This window comes from Artemia sp. Qi Xiang Cuo, chromosome 9 (assembly GCF_049724085.1).
Source record: "Artemia sp. Qi Xiang Cuo chromosome 9, ASM4972408v1, whole genome shotgun sequence".
NCBI classification, from domain to species: domain Eukaryota; kingdom Metazoa; phylum Arthropoda; class Branchiopoda; order Anostraca; family Artemiidae; genus Artemia; species Artemia sp. Qi Xiang Cuo.
Genome location: NC_142802.1, coordinates 24,781,620 through 24,797,566, shown reverse-complemented (window position 1 = coordinate 24,797,566; position 15,947 = coordinate 24,781,620). Strand labels below are relative to the sequence as shown.

The 15,947-nt window shown below is 33.4% G+C and overlaps 1 protein-coding gene across 1 annotated transcript in view; it reads right to left on the bottom strand.

The window, feature by feature from the left end:
• Positions 1-15,947, bottom strand: part of LOC148948481 (uncharacterized) — a 168,301-nt gene that overhangs the window by 113,527 nt on the left and 38,827 nt on the right. Inside the window, exon 2 of the mRNA XM_089094940.1 lies at positions 6,145-6,239. The gene's annotated coding sequence lies outside the window, so the exon portion shown is untranslated. The remainder of the gene's footprint in view (positions 1-6,144; positions 6,240-15,947) is intronic.

The window sequence follows — 15,947 nt, the reverse complement described above, 5'->3', positions numbered from 1 at the left end:
TTCAATCAAAACTCCCATTAAGACATTTTGCAAAATTTAGTAGAGCAAAAATCTAGTGGGGAAAAATATAGGAAAGCACATGCCCCCTGGCCCCAATTAAGGCCACAAGGCTTCAGATGGTTTTGGGGCTATAGCGAAAGAAAGGCAGTAAAATGTTTAAAAAAACAGTTTTTTTTAAACTTTGCGACGAAAATAAACTAAAATGAAAACCAACACCAAGGGTTCCCACATAGGACAGGGTTGGCACCTATTCCCCTGCTAGAAGACTAAATATAAAAAATATAACGCTTTTCTGGCTAGAAACTCTTTCCATAAAATTTACACACTCATGGAACAATTTTTTATCCCCTTGGAAATATGTTTGAGGGTACCCTTGAGCAGAACTTGTGATACAAATTAAGAGTATGGCCAAGCACAATGACATAAGAATTTAGCAGGGCCGTATCCAGGGGGGGGGTACCCGGTTTGAACCCCCCCCCCCCGAAATTTTTGACCGAGTCGAAAATTATTCTAAAAAATACCTGTAAAGACAAAACCTTACCAGAAAAAAAATATGCTCCCACACTAAATCCTATTGCATTTTGTGGGTTAACGGTTCTGATCAGCTTACGCAATTAGGTAACCCCATGTTCACCTGACATTGCACAGTAAATTAGAATTAATGGGCGCTCGCGGTATGGTATAAGAAAGTGCAAGGTTGTCAGTTCAGTTCAGTTCAATTTCGGACTTGGCTAAGAGAAGAGCGATTTTCAACATGAAGAGGAAGTGTGACATTACGTCGTTTTTCGCGCGTTGGGTGCTTGTTAAACAATTTTCTAGTACAAGAAATCCTCGATTGACGATTGATTTCTACTTCAACACAGTAGATTTGACTCACGAAAATTAGAGGGGGATTTTTTTCAAAATCTAGGAGGTGGGGGCAATTTTACTACTTTGTCAATTTTTCAACGTAAATCCCAAAAAAGGTACTTTTCAACGAAAATACCGAGACAATGGTATTTTTTAAAATGTAGGGAGGTGGGGTAAAAAAATTTAGGGGGCCCATGTACTCCTGCCTCCCAGTTGATACCACAAATATGCACGACCATGCACATTTGAATATGCAGTCAAGTTTTTCAATCCTCAGTGGTGTTTTGCAATAGCTTTTAAGTAACTTTTTGCATCAAAATTCGGTGTTGATTGGGCGGGGAATTTTATTTCGTATAAATTAGAGAAACGGTGCAATTTCTGGTCTGAAGACCTCCTGACCTTATTGTAAGAATCTTTTCATGTTCTATTTTGTTGTAACTGCTAGTTTGTTTAAATGGATGCTGGTCTAGGTCATTTACAAAAAATAACTCTGTTTTATGTCTGTTTTTTGTCTTAAACAAAAAAATAGATGTCAGGAGTCAATACAACGAGATCGTTATTTGTTTTTAAAGACTTTGAATTAAATGGTGCAGATATGCTGTTATGATGACCTGGATTCATATAATGTCTTTCGATCCCACAACAAACTAGCCTTCTGGGGCCAAATGCAAGAGGGCTTGTTAAACACTTTTCAACTAAAAGAAATTGTCGATCGATCATTGATTATTACTTCAAGACAGTTGAGTCAATTCATGAAAATTAAGGGGGGGATATTTTTTTGCAAAATCTAGGGGGCAGCTTTATTATTTTATCAATTTTCCAACATAAACACAAAAAGGTACTTTTCAACGAACATACCAAAGAAATGGTACTTTTCAAGATCTAGGGAGGTGGGACAAAAAATCAAGCCAATTGTCTCCCAATTGACGTCACAGCTTCAACAGTCCATTTTGATTTTTGTAACATAATTTACCCAAATTTTTTTTTGCATTGTTTAAAATGTGTCTTGCTGTCTACACATCTTATGAAAGTTGTGCCCGGTAAATTCAACTCGTTCCTAATGAGTCTACCAGTGAGCCATTAGTGAAAATAGAAAAGACTGGACTCTGACATTCTCTGGAAAGTTAATGGATAGAATGGTAAAGACCTAATTGTCATGCTATATGATACTGAGATAAAGAAGGCAATTAATTAACGGTGGAGCCGAACTAATTTGTCTTTTGTCAGGAATTAGCATTGCCTTCTAAATCAAGGGGCCAGGGATATCAACTGGAGGGGGGTATTTTCACCCTAGATATTTTTGCTCCACCACCTCCATAGAGTGTAAAACACACCTTTTTCTTGATATTTCCATTGAATCTGCCCGTGATTTTTTTTTATTTTTAGCGATTTTTTGCCATTTTCAATGAAAATATTGATAAAACAGTAGAATTGCCCCTCCTAGATTAAAAAAATACATTACCCCCCACATTTTTATGAGTTGAGGCCACTGATAAGGGCTTCGTGCTCCTTAACCTTTCATGAGTGGCTTTTGGGTGCATCCATTCATGCCTCAGTACATAATATACAAAAATATATTTAAAAAACTAAGATATTTCAAGTCTATTCCTTATTGTTTGATATTTCTTGCAAACATTGTTCTAATAAGTAAGTTTAACATTTCCGTTTAACTTTCCCGTTTGAATTGTAGAATAAATGATTGCCCTGGGTTTTGTTTTTCAGCAATTTCGTTAAAATAAAATGACATTCATATTAGTTTCTTGGTAAAGCTTTTCAAATAAATTTATTCTAGTTTATTAATTGCTTAAATTAGATAGTCTTTCACAATAAGAATAAAAGGCTTATTTCCGCTTCCCACGAAAGACATGTCATTATTTGTCAAAGTGACTGAGACGCTGTCTAGTCACGCCAATTTTGAAAATTTTGGAAATCGGCCTTCCAGATTTTTAGTTTGTGATAAACAAAGAAAAGAAACATTATACGAAACGGATTTACATCCGTTTCGTATAAATTTGAGGGTAGGAAAAAAAAATCAGATTCAAATGAAAGTGATGTTTCAAAAAAATTGAATAGAGAACAAAATATTATTGTCCTTTTTTCTCATGTTAGAAAGTGTGCTTCAACTCCTTTATTTTGGTGAATTGCGAACCAGTCAGAGGAAATTTCAAGAGAGAAAAAATCCAACTTTTCTCAAGTGAGGTTAACCACTGCTTTAATGTAACTAAATAGGACTGCGACAAGCCTACATATACAAGGACACACAATTTCTGGAAAGCCAAATAACTCTGCCTTTTTAAATCCCTATCAGTTCTTTTGTGAGTAATACTAAGCCACGAAATATCTTTGATTACCACATTTCTTACAATTAGACTCTTTTTTCCATGGTATATCGTAAATGGGTATGTTCGGGAGTTGCGACTGGAGAAAATATAAGAAAACAAGTATGAATTCGTTTTCTTTCTTCTGACTGTCCGTGCAAGGAAAAAATAGAAACAAGTAATCTCATTTGTCAATTCTGAAAATAAATCCTTGGTCAAATTCACCTTAGAACAATATAGAGACACAAGTTTATAGTACAAACGCGTTTATAATTTGTTTTGAATAATCTAGAAACCGCTTGAAAAAATTAAAATCACAAATAAATAGTGGGAGAGCCCCCCAAAAAACACACAATCAGGGTATACCTTGTGTTTTTGTAGGTTTCCATTAGCACAGAAGCAAAAAAGAGGTTTATTTTCATGACCATCAGATAGCCAACTTCAGCTTTGTGCATTACACCTTTGAGGCAGTTTAATGAGCTATAGTTAATTGCAACCCCGACATACCATCAGACAACACAAGTTAGATCACTTCTCAGTTCACGATGTAGACTGCAGGCGGAGTAGCCAGTATTTATGAAAAATCCAACGTCAGATGCATAAGGAGCCAAGGAGTATAGGAGACTTATAAAAGGTGAAACTGGCGTTAGAAAAGAAAAATACCCGGTTTCATACAGCGTTGGACGACTTTTTTTCATCCAAATTTGATAAACATTTATCTTTTAAAATGTAGTATATTACTGCAGCTCTCCTAAGTAATGATTCTCTTTTTTCCTTCGTGTTATCGCTTTCGTGTTTTAAAGTAAGCTTGAGTGATGATGCGAAAGAAAAAGTGCAACATTAGAGGCTATATTTTTACATGTTTTATGTAAGCTATTTATAAGCAAATTTTTTTTATTTTAATAAAAAGTCTGCCGTTGCATTATTGTTAAGTTCATTCAATCAAAGCCAAAAATGACAACCGACAGTTTGAATAATCTAAATTTTAAGCACTGTTTTGAGATCACGTTGATGTAATTAGTTGAAGATTATGCTTTTTCAGAAATTTCTCAACCATATTGAATTACCTGTGCTTTCACCTTTGCATTTTGTGCCAAAACGCTCAAGACAAAATAAAACCAGAGCAGTGATGGGTAACTTAGGCGAAGTGTCCCCAACCACGAGTGACCAACTCTTAGCTATAAATGTTGAAGAGAGCGTACCAAGCCCGAGAGAACTGTGGTAGGACGCAACGAAAACATAGAACTCAAAGAGAGTTAATTCTTTGGTGCTTAAGGAAAATCACCACAGTTTCAATGTAACCCTATTTTCGTATCTTAAAGAATGCCCTAGATGACTCTCCAATGTGCTTCAAGTTCTTTTAGGTTTGAACTAGACTGTGACGGTGACGTGTCACAGAGCACTGTCACAGGGAAATAACTTTTGATTTTGAATTAAAATCAAGTAGTTGCAGGCCTCAAGCCATGGCTCATCGCAGAAAAAGCCAAGAAAGATAGCCCGAGTGAGTGAGAGGCAAATCTGGCATAAGCCCTTTTTAGGATTGTATAAAAATGTAATGTAAAAAAAGCAATATAATGTAATCCGATTGTAAAAAAATAATGCAATGTAATGTAATATTTAAAAAAAAATAAAAAAGATAAAACCAAAAATTATTTTTTAAAATTCAAATTCCTTTAAAGTAAAAAAATAAAACCTCTTGTAGAGAATTCAAAATTTTACGAATTGCACCAATTAAAGTTCCTTTTGTCAGTTACTCTGCAAAAGTTAAGCGATGAGACCATCACAAGGAAAAACTTCACTTTATTGTTTGTAGTTCTCAGAATGAATCTTCGCTTATATTCCTTGCCAAAGCTTGACACAAATTTTTATCAAATTTGGATTAAATTTTGTAATAAAAAAACAATGAAAGTTTTATAGGTGGTTTTACATCTACACTAAGCATTTTTTCCCCTCTAGAAATATTTTGCTAAGAAAACACAATTATTTTTATGAACAGAAGTAATATTCTAAAGAAGCAATTGAGAACGCTTGGCAGTATGTAGGTAAATGTACCGACTGGGAATGGGACGAAGAAACAATTACTGCCACCCCTCGTTAATTTTGAAAAATTTATATTTTTTGGTAAATTCATTTAAAAGATGAAATATCCCTCCCCCTACATTCGGAAAAAAAAAAATTGTGTTTAAATACAAAAAAAGCCTGAAAAAAATCCTTTTCCTTCCATTCTTGTGAATTAGTGCCCCTGTATGCAGGCTTACAGTAGAAAATATTGGAACATAATCTTTATCGTAGGACCGAAATATCCACATAGGGCCTATATAATACGTATACCTACATACACATTACATCTAAATATTCATCCCATGTCATAATTAAAATTTTGATTCTTTATGCTTAAAGAATCACAAACTTGGTTAGAAAAAAAAATATTTGTACAAATTATTTTTTCAAAGATTATAGTGCCCAAATTTAATTCAAAATGGTGGATGAAACAGAGTCCCTTAAAAAAGCCCGGGGCTTATTCTTAAGCCTTTGTGATATGACATTCGTTTTGGACCTGATTATCACACTGATCAATTTTTATACAGTGGATGATTTCCATAAAGTATTTCAAGCCTCTATCATGCAACTAAATTTCGTTTTCTTATGCATTTTGTCATATAAAACATAACTATTTATTTTGCTGTGTTTTGAATGATTTATGTTTTTACTTCTGAGAGAGTAACTAACAAACCAACTACCTCTAATGGCCAAAAAACATATCAGCAAAGCAATGGCAAAAAAAGATGAATATGTAGATGGCTAGGATATGCCAAGTTTTTCAGGAATTCTGAAAAAATGCAGTAAAAAAGACTTCTAATATAGACTTCTCAATAAACTTTAAATGAAATAAGTAGAAGTTAATTGAACAAAAATTACTACATACACTAAAAATGTAATTATTTTAAGCGAAAAAACAAGAATATATTATGCTTACAGTATCGTTGCTGGATTCAAATTCGACAGACTCATTGGACTCGTAAACTTTTTTTGAAGAACTATCAGGCTGTGATACCAATGGCTCTAGAACACCTGAAATTTAATTCAATTTGTCAATTTAATACTGTACAACGCATATAAATATATGCTATCTTTATAAACGAGCAATCATTGTATATTTATTTATTTATGTACGTACGTGTTTTTTCTCGAGAACGACTCCCTATTTTTTTTGGAAAAATTGGCATCCTAGTATATTCCGGCCTAAAAAACGATTTAGATAGGTCAGAAGCCTATCGTTAAGAAAATTCGTTAAGAGCCTTAGTTTTACAAAAAAAAACTATTCATTTGAGTGAAATCATTTTTATATACATCAGTATTCCAATGACGTTGTCACACTTGTCACACTTATGTGGAAAAATTGAAGATTTTCATGCATGGAGAAGTACATTAAATTGCTTAAAGAGAAAAAAAAGCTAGTAATTGCAAAAATATTTGTATATATTTTAATAAGGGATTACAACAATTCCAAAACCTTAAAAAAGAATGTAATAATCAAACAATAGTAATAATCAAATTTGTAACAATCAAATATTTTTGAATAGACTGCAGTATAAAAAGACATTAAATTGCCTAAAGAACAAAAAAACTGGCAATGAATAGACTGCAGTATGAAAAGACATTAAATTGCTGAAAGAGCAAGAAACGGGTAATTGCAAAAATATTCGTGTATATTTTAACGAGGGATTACAATAATTCAAAAACCTTAAAAAATAAAACCAAAAGTTTGAATCTTAGTAGAAATCGTTGTTTCTACAGATAAGACCTGCTTTAATAATCAAATATCTTTGAAAGTAAACTGCGTAAAGGAAAAAACTGGTTATTTCAAAAATATTTGTATATATTTCAACAAGGGATTACAATAACTCAAAAACCTTAAAAAATAAAACCAAAAATTTGAAGCTTAGTAGAAATCGTTGTTTCTACAGATTGGTCTTGCTTTAATAATCAAATATCTTTGAAAAGACACAGTATGAAAAAACATTAAACTGCGTAGAGGAGAAAACTGGTAATTTCAAAAATATTTGTATATATTTTAACAAAAGATTACAACAATTCCAAAAACTTACAAAAGAAACCAAAGATTTGAAGCTTAGTAGATATTGCTGTTAGAAATCGGACTTTCTTTGCTAATCAAATATCTTTGAAAAGACATCAGTATGAAAAGACAGCACATTGTCTGGAGTCAGAAGACAAGCGACAATATGGATCCATGTAAAGAATCTTGCCAATTGCCGGGCCCGGTGGCAGGTAATTGGAAAAATATTTATATGTATTTTAACAAGGAATTACAACAATTCAAAAACCTTTAAAAAGAAAACCAAAAATTTGAAACTTAATAGATATCGTTTTGAGAAATCGGACTTGCTTTATTAATCAAATATCTTTGAAAATACTTATGAAAAGACAAAAAATTGTATATATATATATATATATATATATATATATATATATATATATATATATATATATATATATATATATATATATATATATATATATATATATATATATATATATATATATATATATATATATATATATATATATATATATATATATATAAATATATATATATATATATATATATACATATATACATATAAATAAATATATATATATATATATATATATATATATATATACATATATATATATATACATATATATATATATATATATATATATATATATATATATATATATATATATATATATATATATATATATATATATATATATGTATATATGTTTATATATATATATATATATATATCGTAGATAATTTCGGAGACCACACTGCCTTTCCATGACGATAAATAAAAGTTCAAATAGGGATAAAATCCTTTTAATAGACAGTGATGATAGAAATTCACAAAAATACCAGATATTTCGGTCACATATACAGTGACCGTCATCAGTAGTAAAACTGGTATTTTTGTGAATTTCTATCATCACTGTCTATTAAAAGGATTTTATCCCTATTTGAACTTTTATTATATATATATATATATATATATATATATATATATATATATATATATATATATATATATATATATATATATATATATATATATATATATATATATATATATTTCCTTTGATATAAAGAACCAGAAGTCTCAATTTTCAATCGAATAAGCCCTTTCCAAAGCTAATACGACCACTCCTTCCGCAAAAACCTTATATGCTAACAATGGGCAACTTGTATAAGTTACAATCCTTGTCCCGGGGCTATGGCGGATTGTTCAACCCCTAAGTTATAGTTATTTAATTTTGGGCTATTTTGAGCAAAATGACAATTTTAGAATTTTGATCGGATGCACTTGGGAAAAAGGGGCAGGATTGGGGGGAGGGGGAGGAGGGAGGCTGGATACTCTCTGATGACTTTCAAATCTGAAAAAGGGCACAAGAAACTCTGATTCTAAGCGAATGATTCTCCTCCAAAGCTCATACGACGACGCCTTCCATAACGAGGCCCTCCCCCGGCCCCCAAAGGCCCACCCCCGGTCCCCAAAGGTCCACCGGGCTCCCAAAGGACCACCCGGGCCTCAAGGGCCCCCAGACCCCCAAAGGCCCTCCCCGGGCCCCCAAAGAGTCCCCTCCCCATTTTGTTAATACTTTTTTGTGCACTTTATTATATCTTTTCAGAACAAGTTCCTTTCATAATGTCATTCCTTAACCCTTTTTTACAAGTTGAAGTACCAATCCTTTCACCACAACTTTACTTTATAGATTTTTGGATACCCCAACATCAAGCAATAGTTTTCAAAAGACATTTCAGAGCAACTTCTTTTCTTAATGTTCATTCTAAACCCATTTTCCAACTTGAAGCGCCCATCCTTTTCACCCACAACTTTACTTTACAGCTTTTTCAGATACTTGAACACCAAGAAATACCTTTCAAAAGACATTTCAGAGCAAGTTCTTTTCTTTATGTCCCTTCTAAACACATTTTCCAACTTGAAGTACCAATCCCTTTCACCCACAACTTTACTTTACAGCTTTTTGGATACCTCAACACCAGGAAATACCTTTCAAATGGCATTTCAGAGCAAGTTCATTTCTTAATGTCCATTCTAAATCCATTTTTCAACTTGAAGCATCCATCCTTTTCACCCACAACTTTACATTACAGCTTTTTGGATACCTCAACACCAAGAAATACTTTTAAAAGACATTTCAGAGCAAGTTCCTTTCTTAATGTCCCTTCTAAACCCATTTTACAAGTTGAAGCATCCATCCTTTTCACCCACAACTTTACATTACAGCTTTTTGGATACCTAAACACCAAGAAATACCTTTCAAAAGCATTTCAGAGTAAGTTCCATTCTTAATATCCCTTCTAAACCCATTTTCCAACTTGAAGCATCCTTCCTTTTCACACACAACTTTACTTTACAGCTTTTTGGATACCTCAACACCAAGAAATACCTTTCAAAAGACATTTCAGAGCAAGTTCTTTACGTAATGTCCCTTCTAAACCCATTTTCCAAATTGAAGTACCCATCATTTTCACCCACAACTTTACTTTACAGCTTTTGGATACCTCAACACCAAGAAATACTTTCCAAAAGACATTTCAGAGTAAGTTCTTTTCTCAATTTCTGTTCTAAACCCATCTTCCAACTTGTAGCATCCATTCTTTTCACCCATCACTATACGTTCCAGCTTTTTGGACACCCCAGCACCAAGAAATACCTTTCGAAAAGCAATTCAGAACAAGCCCCTTTCTTAATGTCCCTCTAAGCTCATTTTTGACCTTGAAGTACCCATCCTTTTCACCCACAACTTTACTTTACAGTTTTTTGGATACCTCAACACCAAGAAATACCTTTCAAAGGCATTTCAGAGCAACTTCTTTTCTTAATGTCCATTCTAAACCCATTTTCCAACTTGAAGTACCCATCCTTTTCACCCACAACTTTACTTTACAGCTTTTTCGGATACCTCAACACCAAGACATACCTTTCAAAACACATTTCAGAGCGAGTTCCTTTCTTAATGTCCCTTCTAAAACCATATTACAAGTTGAAGCATCCATCCTTTTCACCCACAACTATACTTTTCAGCTTTTTGGATACCTCAACACTAAGAAATACCTTTCAAAAAGCATTTCAGAGCACTTCTTTTCTTAATGTCCCTTCTAAACCCATTTTTCAACTTGAAGCATCCTTCCTTTTCACCCACAACTTTACTTTACAGTTTTTTGGATACCTCAACACCAAGAAATACTTTTCAAAAGACGTTTCAGAGTCAGTTCTTGACTTAATGTCCCTTCTAGATCCATTTTCCAACTTGAAGTACCCTTTCTTTTCACCCACAGCTTTACTTTACACCCTTTTGGTTCTTTTGAATGCGCCAATACCATGCAATACTTTTCAAAGACATTTCAGAACAAGTTCTTTTCATAATGTCCATCCTAAACCCATTTTACAAGTTGAAGTACCCATCCTTTTCACCCACAACTTTACTTTACAACTTTTTGAATGCTCCGACATCAAGCAATACTTTTCAAAGACATTTCAGAACAAGTTCTTTTCTTAGTGACCGTCCTAAACCCATTTTACAAATTGAAGTACCCATCCTTTTCACCCAAAACTTTAATTTACAGCTTTTTGAATGCTCCAACACCAAGCAATACTTTTCAAAGGGCATTTCAGAACAATTTCTTTTCTTAATGTCCTTCCTAAACCCATTTTACAAGTTGAAGTACCCATCCTTTACACCCAACACCAAGCAATACTTTTCAAAAGTCATTTCACAACAAGTTCCTTTCTTAATGTCCCTCCTAAACCCATTTTACAAGTTGAAGTACTCATTCTTTTCACCATAACTTTACTTTAAAACTTTTTTTCTTAACGTCCCTCCTAAACCCATTTTACAAGTTGTAGTACCCATCCTTTACACCCACAACTTTACTTTACAGCTTTTTGAATGCTCCAACACCAAGCAATACTTTTCAAAAGGCATTTGAAGTAGCCATCCTTTTCACCCACAACTTTACTATACTGTTTTTTTGAATGCTTCAACACCAAGTAATACTTTTCAAAGGGCATTTCAGAACCAGTTCTTTTCATAATGTCCATCCTACACCCATTTTACAAATTGAAGTACCCATCCTTTACACCCAAAACTTTACTTTACAGCTTTTTGAATGATCCAACACCAAGCAATACTTTTCAAAAGAAAATTTGAAGTAGCCATCCTTTTCACCCACAATTTTACTATACTGCTTTTTTGAATGCTCCAACACCAAGCAATACTTTTCAAAGGCATTTCAGAACCAGTTCTTTTCTTAATATCCCTCCTAAACCCATTTTACAAATTGAAGTACCCATCCTTTTTACACACAACTTTACTTTACAGCTTTTTGAATGCACCAAAACCAAGCAATACTTTTCAAAGGGCATTTCAGAACAAGTTCTTTTCATAATTACCATCCTAAACCCATTTAACAGTTTGAAGTACTCATCCTTTAAACACTCAACTTTACTTTACAGCTTTTTGAAGGATCAAACACAAAGCAATACTTTTCAAAGGGCATTTAAGAACAAATTCTTTGCATAATGACCGTCCTAAACCCATTTTACAAGTTGAAGTTCCCATCCATTTCACTCACAACTTTACTTTACAGCTTTTTTAATTCCCCACCCCAATCAATACTTTTCGAAGGGCATTTCAGAACAAGTTATTTTCTTAATGTCCCTCCTAAACCCATTTTAAAAATTGAAGTACCCATCCTTTTCACCCACAACTTTACTTTACAGCTTTTTCAAATACCTCAACACCAAGAAATACCTTTCAAAAGACATTTCAGAGCAAGTTCTTTTCTTAATGTCCCTTCTAAACCCATTTTCCAACTTGAAATACCCATCCTTTTCACCCACAACTATACTTTACAGCTTGTTGGATACCTCAACACCAAGAAATACCTTCCAAAGGGAATTTCAGAGCAAGTTCATTTCTTAATGTCCCTTCTAAACCAAATTTTCAACTTGAAGCATCCATCCTTTTCACCCACAATTTTACTTTACAGCTTTTTGGATATATCAATACCATGCAATACGTTTCAAAGACATTTCAGAGCAAGTTCCTTTCTTAATGTCCCATCTAAACCCATTTTAAAAGTTGAAGTACCCTTCCTTTTCACCAACAACTTTACTTTACAACTTTTTGGATACCTTAACACCAAGAAATACCTTTCAAAAGCATTTCAGAGTAAGTTCCATTGTTAATGTCCCTTCTAAACCCATTTTCCAGCTTGAAGCATCCTTCCTTTTCACCCACAACTTTACTTTACAGTTTTTTGGATACCTCAAAACCAAGAAACACGTTTCAAAAGATATTTCGGAGCAAGTTTTTTCCGTTAGGTTCCTTCTACACTCATTTTACAACTTGAAGTTCTCATCATTTTCACCCACAACTTTAATTTACAGCTTTTTGATACCTCAACACCAAGAAATACCATTCAAAGGGCATTTAAGAGCACGTTCTTTTCTTAATTTCTCTTCTAAACCCATTTTCCAACTTGAAGCATCCATTCTTTTCACCCATCACTTTACTTTCCAGCTTTTTGGATACCCCAGCACCAAGAAATACCTTTCGAAAAGCAATTCAGAACAAACCCCTTTCTTAATGTCCCTCTAAGCTCATTTTTCAACTTGAAGTATCCATTCTTTTCACCCACAACTTTACTTTACAGTTTTTTGGATACCTCAACACCAAGAAATACCTTGCAAAAGGCATTTCAGAGCAACTTCTTTTCTTAATGTCCATTCTAAACCCATTTTCCAACTTGAAGTACCCATCCTTTTCACCCACAACTTTACTTTACAGCTTTTTCGGATACCTCAACACCAAGAAATACATTTCAAAAGACATTTCAGAGCAAGTTCCTTTCTTAATGTCCCTTCTAAAACCATATTACAAGTTGAAGCATCCATCCTTTTCACCCACAACTATACTTTTCAGCTTTTCGGATACTTCAACACCAAGAAATACGTTCCAAAAGGCATTTCAGAGCAACTTCCTTTTTTAATGTCCCTTCTAAGCCCGTTTTTCAACTTGAAGTAACCTTCCTTTTAACCCACAACTTCACTTTACAGTTTTTTGGAAAACTCAACACCAAGAAATACTTTTCAAAAGGCGTTTTAGAGTAAGTTATTGACTTTATGTCCTTACTAGATCCATTTTCCAACTTGAAGCATCCTTCCTTTTCACCCACAACTATAATTTACAGCTTTTTGGTTCTTTTGAATGCGACAATACCATGCAATACTTTTCAAAGACATTTCAGAACAAGTTCTTTTCATAATGTCCATCCTAAACCCATGTTACAAGTTGAAGTACCCATCCTTTTCACCCACAACTTTACTTTACAGCTTTTTGAATGCTCCGACATCAAGCAATACTTTTCAAAGACATTTCAGAACAAGTTCTTTTCTTTGTGACCGTCCTAAACCCATTTTACAAATTGAAGTACCCATCCTTTTCACCCAAAACTTTACTTTACAGCTTTTTGAATGATCCAACACCCAGCAATACTTTTCAAAGGGCATTTCAGAACAAGTTATTTTCTTAATATCCTTCCTAAACCCATTTAACAAGTTAAAGCACCCATCCTTTACAGCTGACACCAGGCAAAACTTTTCAAAAGGCATTTCACAACAAGTTCCTTTCTTAATGTCCTTCCTAAACCCATTTTACAAGTTGAAGTACTCATTCTTTTCACCATAACTTTACTTTAAAACTTTTTTTCTTAACGTCCCTACTAAACCCATTTTACAAGTTGTAGTACCCATCCTTTACACCCACAACTTTACTTTACAGCTTTTTGAATGCTCCAACACCAAGCAATACTTTTCAAAGGGCATTTGAAGTAGCCATCCTTTTCACCCACAACTTTACTATACTGCTTTTTTGAATGCTCCAACACCAATTAATACTTTTCAAAGGGCATTTCAGAACAAGTTCTTTTCATAATGTCCATCCTAAACCCATTTTACAAATTGAAGTACCCATCCTTTACACCCAAAACTTTACTTTACAGCTTTTTGAATGATCCAACACCAAGCAATACTTTTCAAAAGAACATTTGAAGTAGCCATCCTTTTCACCCACAATTTTACTATACTGCTTTTTTGGATGCTCCAACACAAAGCAATACTTTTCAAAGGTATTTCAGAACAAGTTCCTTCCTTAATAACCCTCCTAAACCCATTTTACAAATTGAAGTACTCATCCTTTTTACAAACAACTTTACTTTACAGCTTTTTGAATGCACCAACACCAAGCAAAACTTTTCAAAGGGAATTTCAGAACAAGTTCTTTTCATAATGTCCATCATATACCCATTTTAAAGGTTGAATTACTCATCCTTTAAACCCTCATCTTTACTTTACAGCTTTTTGAAGGCTCCAACACAAAGCAATACTTTTCAAAGGGCATTTAAGAACAAGTTCTTTGCATAACGACCTTCCTAAACCCATTTTACAAGTTGAAGTTCCCGTCCTTTTCATTCACAACTCTACTTTACAGCTTTTTTAATTCCCATCACCAATAAATACTTTTCAAAAGTCATTTCAGAACAAGTCATTTTCTAATTTCCCTTCTAAACGCATTTCAAACATTGTGGTATCCATTCATTTCACACACCACTGTACTTTACAGCTTTATGAATAAACAGCACCAAATAATACTTTTCAAAATGTATTTTAGAAAAAATTCTGTTCCTATTAAATTTGTTAACCCCATTTTATAAATCGATGCACCCATCCGTTTCACCAACAGCTCTACTTTACAGCTTTTTGAAAACGAAGCACCAAGCAATACTTTTAAAAAGGCATTTCAGAGCAAATTCTTTTCTTAAGCTTTTTACTTTCTCTGGTAAAATTAGAAATGAATTTTGTTCTTTGGTAAAATTCAGAAGAGATCTTGACCTTTTCTATCTTCTATGAAAAATTGAGCCTGCTAGTAGTATATTTATCTCTAAAAATTCTTTTTCATACATCTCTGACCTTTTAATAGATATTCTGAACGTTTGACGTTCTACAATACCCTAAAAATAATGAACACTTAATAAAATAATGCAAAAGATATTTGTAATGAGATAATGATATGTAGAATATAATATAAAAATACGTTAAATACATTATTATACATTATTAGTACACTTGCGCTTCACTTTCCGCCAATTCATCTTTATATTCATTGATGATATTGTCTGCTAATGTCCTTTTCATTCTGCCTGTGATTTCACTGTCTATTGTCACATTATTTTTACATAGATAGCAGTTTTGACACATTGACAAGATATGATGTTGGTGCAGCTGTATGCATGCCTTCCTTTTCCCTTTGCTTTCATTCGAATGCTAACACCGGAAAGATAGCGATAAGATCTATCAACGGCTAACATGCTACCAGAACCATTAGCTAGAAGTTGTCCCTTTTCATCAACTATAATTTTTATGTTGGCATTCTCTTTGAGTACTACTTTCTCTGGTAATGTTACTCTCGCATATCCACCGTTTGGATGAGGGATATTCTTGGGTACTCCAAAGGAATCAAACTTCTCGCTGTCATGACAACGCATGCCTACATTTACAATAGTGTTACCACTTGCACTCGTTTCATAGTTCAGGTATTTCTCCTCGTCAGCATTCAAAACGCCGATGATTTTATCACGTGCACATACTTTCGTCGAATAATTCATCTTCAGTTTTTACAGATATGAAT